This window comes from Aptenodytes forsteri, unplaced genomic scaffold (assembly GCF_000699145.1).
Source record: "Aptenodytes forsteri isolate BGI_AS27 unplaced genomic scaffold, ASM69914v1 Scaffold207, whole genome shotgun sequence".
Lineage (NCBI taxonomy): Eukaryota > Metazoa > Chordata > Aves > Sphenisciformes > Spheniscidae > Aptenodytes > Aptenodytes forsteri.
Genome location: NW_008794836.1, coordinates 1,554,299 through 1,564,231, shown reverse-complemented (window position 1 = coordinate 1,564,231; position 9,933 = coordinate 1,554,299).

Sequence of the window (9,933 nt, the reverse complement as noted above, 5' to 3'; positions counted from 1 at the left end):
GAATGCCATTCTCAAAAAAAAAAAAGGTGGCCTTCCAATATACAAGATAATTTTAAATCATGGTGTCTTATATTGTGCTTGCTGCCTCTCTCATGTCACCTTTATATTTAACAAATAGACCAGTTCTGTTCCATTGCTCAAACCACTATTGAAAGTATTGAATCAAAACTGGTACCTATTGGACTAATCCTGATGCATCTTTTGATTTTTGAAAGTGAACACCTGATAAGTACCCTGAAGACAGCCCAGGAAATGTTACATGTGTTGTTGAGCTAGTCTTTGGTTCCCTTCATTGCTGCCTCTGACTTCCTGATAAGCAGCACAGAATCAGTGCATGATGTTTACCAGTCTCCCTCTCACAGAAGAGTTAAGGTCAGAAGACCTGTTATCCCACCATGAAAAGATACTGGATAGATTTGATAAAACTCGTTCTTCACACTTACTCATATCCTTGTTTCCTTGCTAGTTCTTAAAAGTTGTTTGCGCTGATAGTTTTTTAGGTACTAGGTTAAGGTGTCTGATGTAAATTTCTACTGCTTCCCTTTTCTGTCTCAGAAATACACGTTATATTTGATTTCTTCCGGTTTTCCAGAGTTTTACCCATTTCCCAGAGATTCTCAAAACTAGCCATTAATGTGAAAGAACTTTCAGAAGTTCTAAATTCCTGAAAATGAAGTTTATCAGGCTCATGGAGTCTGAAAACAAATCATAAATCTCTCTGAGGTGTTCATTCCCTACTCTAGCCTTTTACTGCTGACATCAATTTTGCTTCATTTTTCTAGTGAAGACTGACAGCAAAAAGGCATGCAGTACTTCAACTTTGTGGGCATCCTCTCTCTCTGAAGAGCAGGTCAACTTTTTTTTTTTTTTTAGCCTTACTCATGTTAGTGTACTTCTAAGATGATTTCTTGTTATCTTTTACATTGTTTGCTAGCAAGCTATCTTTCACGTTGCCCCTATATACTGACGCTATTCTTTTATTCCCATCCTTAGTAATCTTGTGCGGCTTCCTCTAAAATGAGGTCAATGAAGAGCTTGTGATTTAGCCAACGGGGGTCTAATTAAATTTTCTGTCCCTCCTTTACACTGGGTTAGTTTTCTTCTGTGCCTTTGTTATAATTTCTTTAAGGAATTGTTAGCTCTCCAGAATTTCTTTAGGCTTAACTCTTCCCTATGAGGCTATGGTCTACCGGTTCTCTGAATATATTAGCCTCCTTCATGAAATTCACTATTTTTATTTTGTTGTTCTTCTCAATCCTTCCTTTTCTAAGAACAGTTAATCCTGCCATTTTATCCTGTCCCAAATTACTCTCTATTTACCTGTTTTTCCTTGCTGGATAGAGTTGTATTTAAAACAATCACCATTTTAGTTGTTTTCTCTATATTCTCTAAAGAAAACTAAAGATTCACAAAAGTAACTTTAAGAAATGTACTGATCTCCCTTAATACTCAGCAGCTCACAGGGTTCAGTGTCAAGCTACATATGCAGTTTCTGAAGGCTTTGATAAATTCCTTGTGTCTGGAAGAATACCAAAGACCTCAAGCAAAGCATGGTCCATGGCCTTAATGGTTTGACATCATATTACTAAGCAGAGATCCTATGAGATACTTTAAGCAATTATTTCCTTTTTTATATTCTAACTCAGTCATCTTATATGGTATTCTTATTTCTCTTCTGTATATTCTTTCATTTGGAAGAACTTACTGAATTTCACTGATTAATTTAAAAAAGAATAAGTTATATGGTGACATCTGTGAATCTATACGGTCCCAACTGATGATTTCCAAATGCATTTTCTACATATACTTACCTAAGATAAGATCTTTTTTCTTGCTTGCTTTTCTTATGTACACATATGTACCATCATATCCAGTCTTCAATAGAATCGGGTCAGTGGTGAGCACAGAAGCAATAAATCTCTTTATCTCTGGCTTTTATGGAAGCAACACCTTTTAAAATATTTTTTTCTCTTGACTCCTTTCATACTAGGTTGCTGACTGATTTAGGCAATGGAGCACTGTGGTCAATTGAATCCCCCAAAATCTAATATTAAAAGATGAAAGGGAAGGACCTTTGGGTCAGCAGAATAAACTGAGAAGTGTTCAGGAAGCACCAGTAATTCTCTCTCAGGAAAGCAGAAAAATGCATTTATATTTTACTATTTTCTGTCTATGCTCGTTACCAACTTCCCTTCGTTAATGTTACAGCTTTTTTTTGGTTACAAAGATGGTGCCTAATTTCTTCTAGATACTTTCGATTTGGACGGTGGAAATGTGTTGAAGAGCCACATTTATTTCTTTTTTGATGAAGGTCTCCAATTCAAGAATATTATTTTGCCTCATACAAAGAGGAAGAGAACATAACATTTCTTATGTGAAAATAAATTTATCAGAGACATGAACGAAAATAATAAACATTCTGTAGCAAACTACAGAAAGCTTGTTTTCAGTTTATTCATCGAGTTGCAAATATAGTTTCAACTTATTACTGAAGTTCTCCTGTCTTTCCCACAGTGCCTCCCCTCTAGATGCACTGACAGTGTAATGCAGTTAAAGGTCTGTTCACATGCCTGGTATGCTCCTCAGATTTTGTAGGTAGAATTTTTGTAGTTAGATTTTTCAAATGAATATGATACAGCCAGCACAGAGATTAGAACATACATGCCAGTTTTGTTTGATATTGAATTTTGGCATTGTGAAAGCTTCTTATTTTTACACTGACATTTCTAAAGGTGCTTCTATGCAGACAAAACAAATCCAAGCAACTCAGCATAAAAGCCTCCAATTTCTCTGATTAACCTTGCATCAAAACCAGTGTTTCATCTCCACTTCAGGCTGAAGAGTCTTTCTTATACATTTCCTCTAGTACCATTGTGCACGAATAAGTGAAGTGTCTACATTTCCAGTTTTACTGTAAAGATTATAGCAGAGCAGCTCGGTGCACTTCAACATTTCCATAGGACTTGCTCACAGAACTGCTGCAGAGCCATTTTATGGCTTTTTTTCTTTTTTTCTTTTTTTTTCATGTTGGCCTGATTGTCTTCAGGGCGAGTCACATTAGCACATAAATTGTTATTGTGAAATTAATGGCTTCATTTGTCCCTCACTTTCTTGCAAAGCAAGGTCTGGGTTTGGTCCCTATTATAGGTTTACTTCAATGTTGATGCTTAAAATGTGATAATATTTTAAAATGATAGCAATGATTGCTACAAGTGTTTCCTCTTTGATGAAAAGAGAGATGTAATAGGCTAGGACATGTATTTCCTGCAGGCACTGAAGCACATATTTTCTGACACATCAGGGCTGCAGCATAAAGAAGCTTCACACTAACAAAAAGTTTCCAGCAGATAATTTCTCCCTGTGACCCTGATGCAGAGCGCAGGCACCTTCTGTGTCACTTTTTCAAGTCCATGCACATCAGCTGGGAATGAGGGAACATTTGATGACTTTCCTTGAAACTCCATCCTGATGGAGTTTATCATCCAGTTCATAAGCCTGATATATTGGATGAGTTTTTAGACAGGCCATCCCAAGTCCTTTAAGGCAGAGCGCCATGTTGGAAGGACAGTGTCTACATCCCTCCAGTCCTAAAAAGCAATAAAGCATAATATTTGGTGCATGAGTACTCTTGGTCCCTGCGGTCAGTAACTGCTGACTCAAAGCATAGATGAGAAATAGCCCTTTCCAAATGTGTATGAACAGAAGCTTTATTTTAATTCTTAAATGTCCTGTTTGTCTATGCCAGTGCTTTCCTGGAGCAAAGACGTCCTATTTATACACAGCTCTGCAGTGGCAGCGAGGAAGCACTGGGAAGCTGTGCCTGGCCACGGGAAGTCTTGGAGAGGCTGTGTCTTGGGGATGACTAATTTTCAGATATAATCTCTCTGAGGCCTTCCATGGCGGGGTGAGGCTTCACAGTGTCTTGCAAACAATTAATTCTGGGTCACCCTGGGCCATGAAAGGAAGATGCCTATCTGTATGCTCTTGAGTACAGCCCTCCTTCCCTTCTAGGTAGTTGACCTTGCTCTGGGAGCAGATAAATGGCAGCTTCAATGGCTTTGCTCCTGCATTTCTCTGAGTGCAGAGCCTGTAGCTGCAACTCCTTTGCATGAAGGGAGCGCGCAACGGGTTGGTGCCTTTCTGTGCTCTTCTGCCTCCCTTCATCTGGGATGAGACTCATTTGAGGGCTGCTTACACTCTGGTTCACAGGATTTGCTTACAGAGCTATGCTCTGAGCATCTAGGTGCTGTATTTGTGCATGCCAAGGAGTTATAGTTATGCATTACAGCAGATGTTTTATGGTAGTTCTGTAATTAGCGCTCTGCACTATTATGCCAGAGGCACAGGTTTGATCTCTTGCTCTCTGAGCTGGCAGGGGATGGGAGCACTGCTTAGGCAGTGCGCAAAACCCCAGATGGGCAGGGAAAAGGAATATTTTCCATTGCTCTGCAGTGGCCCTTATAGCTAATGATGATGGTATTTTGTGCTCTTATGCCTTTCATTTAAGGATCTCCAAGTGCTTTACAGGCATTAAGTAAGACATTCTGTACCCAAGTGAAACAGCCAGTGTGGGGTATGGAGAGATGACTTCATCACTTACCTCTGGGCCATAACACAGCAGCTGTCCAGAAAAGCAGGGCAGAATTAGTCAACATTTTAGGATGGGCAGTAAGCAATAGAGCTTTCAATTAAAACCACAGGGAAAACTGAGGTAGGCAGAATGCAATGGTACTTGCACTTAGCCAGAGTGTTTGGGCCAATGTATCTATTTTGAGGGGAAACTGCTAGGTTTCTTAATCCAAACACACGTCTTCCATCAGCAGCAGCCCTTCCCTGCCCCTGACAGGATGACGGGTCATTGGCTTAGTGATTCAGTGGGAAAAGTGCCATTCCCTGACGATCAGAGGCCCACAGCCTGGCACTGCGAATTTCAAAAGAGCCAGACAAATGATCTGAGTGTCTACCACGCAGAATTTAAGATTTGCAACAATAAATGTGGATTAAGGCCTTTGTGCTGCGGCCATCAGATCAAGCTTCTAGCTCCATTTAGCAGCTCCTAGCAGGACTCTGTGCATTTTGGTGATTTTTTGTTGGCTTCCTCTACTGTTTCCTTCAGACTATTTAGTCCTATAATATACTTCCTATGCTCAAATTAGTAGTCCTTTAATCTCAAATGTTCAGCAGCATTTCCTTCGTAAATACAGAAAACCCAAAGACATTTATTAAATTTGCTAAGCTAAAAGTTCTGTGTGCAGGTTTTTGATTTGCCCTTTCTTTCATCTATCACCACCTTCTCTCATCTCTTATGTGTCTATCTTCATTTCTTTCCTTAGTTCTGTTTCTTTTTCTTGTATAGATTATTTTATTGCTATTTGTTATACTCCCCTTTAGCCATAGGGGCCAAAATAGTTGGCTTATTCTCTTTGCTCTAATCTGGGATCAATGCAGAGACCTATATTTTATATCGGTCCTTTTTTTTTTTATAACAGATTTTGTGGCTGTTTTTATGTAACTGTGCATGTTGAACTGTTTCACGATTCAGGCTATTTAGGCTATTTTATATTCCTGCAACAAATTTCACAAACTTTTTTTTTTTATATGACACTTGGGTGGACATCTTCACTTTTCTGTTGTTACTGTGTGGTTACAAGTGACAGTGTTAATTCTTTGTTGATCTCTGCTGTTCAACAAGTGCAACAGCTGCAAGCAGGTTGGTGTTTCCGTCCCAAATGCTTGAAATCCAATACAAGCTGTAGCTTGAAAAGCTCCTCGATTATAATCTCTCTATTTAGTTGTTGACTACTTCTACAGAAACAATCAGCAATCACAGGACGTTGCAGAATTTGAGCGTGGGAACTCTGAATACTAAATGACAAATGTAGCCATTCAGTGCAGCCCATCAGAATCGTATTACCACTGGCTACCACCAAATTTTCCTCTTGCGTGTATAAAGCCTGGTTAGGTGATCCAAATTGTCCATGCTTGATTTGTTTTGATTATAATATGAACTAATATCAGGCTTGCTGTCTTCTGAAATAACCTTGTTGTCTTCAATGCAACATGATGATGCTACAGCTTTTCCTTTCTTTGGTGCCCAGCTTACTAGCACTGTGGTCTGGTGAAAACAGAACACAGATGCTTTCTTTTCACATGGATGATTTGGGAATAACTCCACTGGAACCTCATGTCAGTTTTTCCAGATCACATCAGCAATTGTACCAACAGCAAAAGTTCCTCTGCCAGGTTCCTCTGCAGAAAAAAATGCCACTGTGACATTTTAACCTTTCCTTTCTGTAGGTTTTCAGTCAGCTGGTGAAATCAGAGATACTACTGTCTCTTGTTTTCCCACCTCTCCTGCATGTTGTCATGAATGCATTTCTTGGTCAGGGGACACGACATTGTAAAACCACAATAATAATATATTTGTACTGCGTAGCTCTGTCCTTTCTTAGCAATATTGGTACAGTTACCTGTGGCAAAGTTTTCCTGCCACACTTTCACAAAAACATCTATACAACCCTCTGAATGCAGCCATCTTTCATTCTCTTGTCTATGTTTTCATGTTATCTTTTTTGTGAAGCAGCTAAAGCACAGCAAAATCTGAAACTGCTGCTTAAGATATTGCGATACAAAATATGCAGATGACCACAGCTATCCCATTAATTCTTTCTGCTATCTCCAATTGAAAAGTACTAATGAAATAAATACAATATTTTTTACACGTCTATCCATTGATCATACCATGTAGGACAAACTCTGCTCTGGATGGACCATATTTGCTCTTCTGTTCTGTCTTACATACCAGTTCATAATATTCCCTGTTGAATGTAGATGAAGTTAGTGTATTTGTAACATCTTTTCCCCTCCTTCATTACAACACATCGTGGCTGGTTGGTTGCACAGATCCATACCCAAGTATTGTATCTAATTGCCACATGTTGTTATGTACCACGCAAATACCTCTGCAAAGAAGCCAGCTAGGCAAGCTTGTTAAGCCTTGTTTCCATGGATGGTGGATCATTTTCAAGAGAATGCTATTGCCGCTGTTGGAGTCTTCCGCTTCAGGAAAATTGCCAACATTTTTTTCAGTGGTTGTTGTTGCTGTGTTGAAAGGGGTAAGAACAGTAACTTTTGGGAGAAAGGTGTATCCCAGTTGTGCCGTGCTACAAGGGTCTGATTCAGCTTTGCAGGATCCAGTCAGTGAGGCAGAGTATTTGTAAAGGCTGACGGGCTGGGGCTGGTGAGTAGCAGCTCATCGGCCACCAGCAGGGACCTCTCCTGCAGGTAGGCTGGCACCTTGCTCTCATTCTTGTCCTAGAGATCAAGTAGACATTTTAGGTTTCTGGAGGCTATAAATTGATATCAAAGACTGCCACGTTACCTGGCGAGAACAAATGACAAGATTCCTTGTCAATACTTAGAGAAGTTCAATATGTTGACCTATATAACTCAGAGCTCTCATGGGCTCCACTGTGTAAAAGTGGGCCATGGTCCATGGGGAAAAAACTGAGCTATTATGTTACAGAGTGTGATTGCTATATAAATATATATGTATTTGATGTTCCATTGGTGCGATCTTTGAAGTGCTGTAAAGAAGGCTATTGCAAATATTGCTGACTTGTAATAAAATGGCTTTTTTCTAAGGCAGCATAAAGAGCTAGACAATTAAGAGTTAAACAGCATAAATACAATTTTATTTCTTCTTTCAAGTTACCTTTCTATTTGATTTCTCTCATGTTATTCTTTCACTTCCTTCCATGTTTATTTATATCTGGCTTAGAAGCCAGAGCTTCAGTGTTCTGGGCATTGCACAAATACAGAACAAAGGCAGAGCCCCTGTGACAGAGGCTTTGCTTTTTTTCATCTATTTATTGTAGCCTGTTATGGAACGGCTGCCTTTTGACAACTAAAGACAAAAATGTGTGTGCACCTGGAAATTAAACGGACACTTGGGTTCCCCCCGCCCTCTCGTTCAGCCCTCACCAAAATAATTTGCTCTAACTTTGGCTGTAAAGAGAACAAACTTTCCTGGCATTTTTCAAATTAAAATATACAAGACATTTCATTCTCTTGTTTGCTTTTAGAAGGAAATAATTAGCAGACATTTCTGTTTTCCACATGGATCTTAGTATTCTGCAAAGAAGATGACATTATACCTGGATGAACAGCAAAGTGATTATCAAAACAAAGTCAAATAAAACAAAGGAGACTTTCCTTTGCTTTCAGAAACTCCTGGTACTCTGCAGCATTTCATGTGTAACTGAATCTTTTCTTCTCAGATTAATTTCTGTTATTGTACACATGGCTAAATATAGACTAATCGAAGTAGTTTTAAGACTAGTAATTTATTTACGATAATTTTATTGGCCTTAATTCCCTTGTGATTGCATTGGGTTTAATTTGTACTACAGCAGCCTGGATGTAGAAAAATAGGTCTAATGATTTTTCGTTATGGAGCTTTATTTTACAGCATGCTTTGTTCTTCATTATTTGGCAACAACCATTCCTCCTCTTCCTAAGGTCAGAATGATTTGAGCTTCAACTAGTTATTTAGAGAGATCTGATAAAGAAATTTCATCTCTATGGGTGCTGGCTGGTGATGAAGAGAACCCTAGGTTTCAATAGAGACTAATCTTAACTCAGGAGGGAAAATTCAGGAGGGGAAAAGCAATCTGCTCTTCGGTGACAGATCGCTGACAATTTACTTCCACTAGCCACCTCTCTCTTCCTGCCTAAACTGTCAGAGTGCCATGGAAGAAAAAGCCCTTTGTGCCTGTGTGCAGAAAGTGACTGTCATCACCATTATGAATGGTATTTTACATAGGGCTTGTAAAGATCAGCAATTACTTCATCCTTCCTGCCTCTTCTTTGTGCCGGTTTCAATTCATGCTGCAACCAGCTGAGGTTCGGTCCATAGGACATCTGTTTCCCTGCCGCGCAAGTACCTCTAATAGGTTGCCTCGTACTCCGGCTCCTTCGTTCTAGTCATCTTCCCAAATCTGTGGGGGGCAACAGCTTTCCCTTCTCCCCCAGCAGGCTGGGGCCAAGATTTATAATTCTATTTTTGACTTAGAGCCCTAACTCAGGCTAAGGGGCAGCTGCAGTTGCTGACCGTGGCTGCTTCAACCCCCAGGAAGCCCTACTGGGAAGAGGGAGAAGGTGGGTGTGAGAAGCAAATGGATGGATTTGGGGAGGGCAGAAGGGACAGAAAAAGATGAGTATGTTAAGGAGCATTGTGAAAGGCAGAGGCATGAAAGTTGGATGGTAACCAAAGTGGTGTGAAAGAGTTTGAAAATCTGTGATTTCAACATTTCATTTTTCTCTGGATTGAGAGAAAAAAATTTTTTCTTAGAATGGAAAATTCTAAAAAGCCTTGAACTTTCGAAAGTTTTTAGGCTGGATGTTATACTGTGCCTGCCTGAGTGGGAATAGCACCTTATGAAACTGAAATTCAGCTCTTTGTCTGCTTTGGCTCAGATTTGTGCTCAAACTAAATCAGGCACTGTAGTCTTGTGGCTCAGAAGCGTGTTTAATAGTTTAATTGGAGGGGATGCCGTGGTGTGTAAATATAGCTGTAGCTCAGCAAAGGTGCCTACAGGGAAAAGGTACTGCTCCCGTGAGGTGCCGTGGCAGCTCCGGAAAGCAAGAGTAGTGGTGGATCCAGCCCAAAATGAAGAGGCATGGTTTGGTTTAAAAAGACAACACTGGTTTATTTCAGATCAAGCGGTCTCCAAAGTAAATCTTCCTTCCTTCCATCCTGATGGATAAAACATAGTATCTGATATAGTGCTGTGTGTTGGATTTAGGGTGAGAACAATGTTGATAACACACCGATGATTTAGTTGTTGCTGAGCAGTGCTTAAACCAGTCAGGGACTTTTCAGCTTCCCATGCTCTACCGACTGAGAAGGCTGGAGGTGCACAGAAGCTGGGA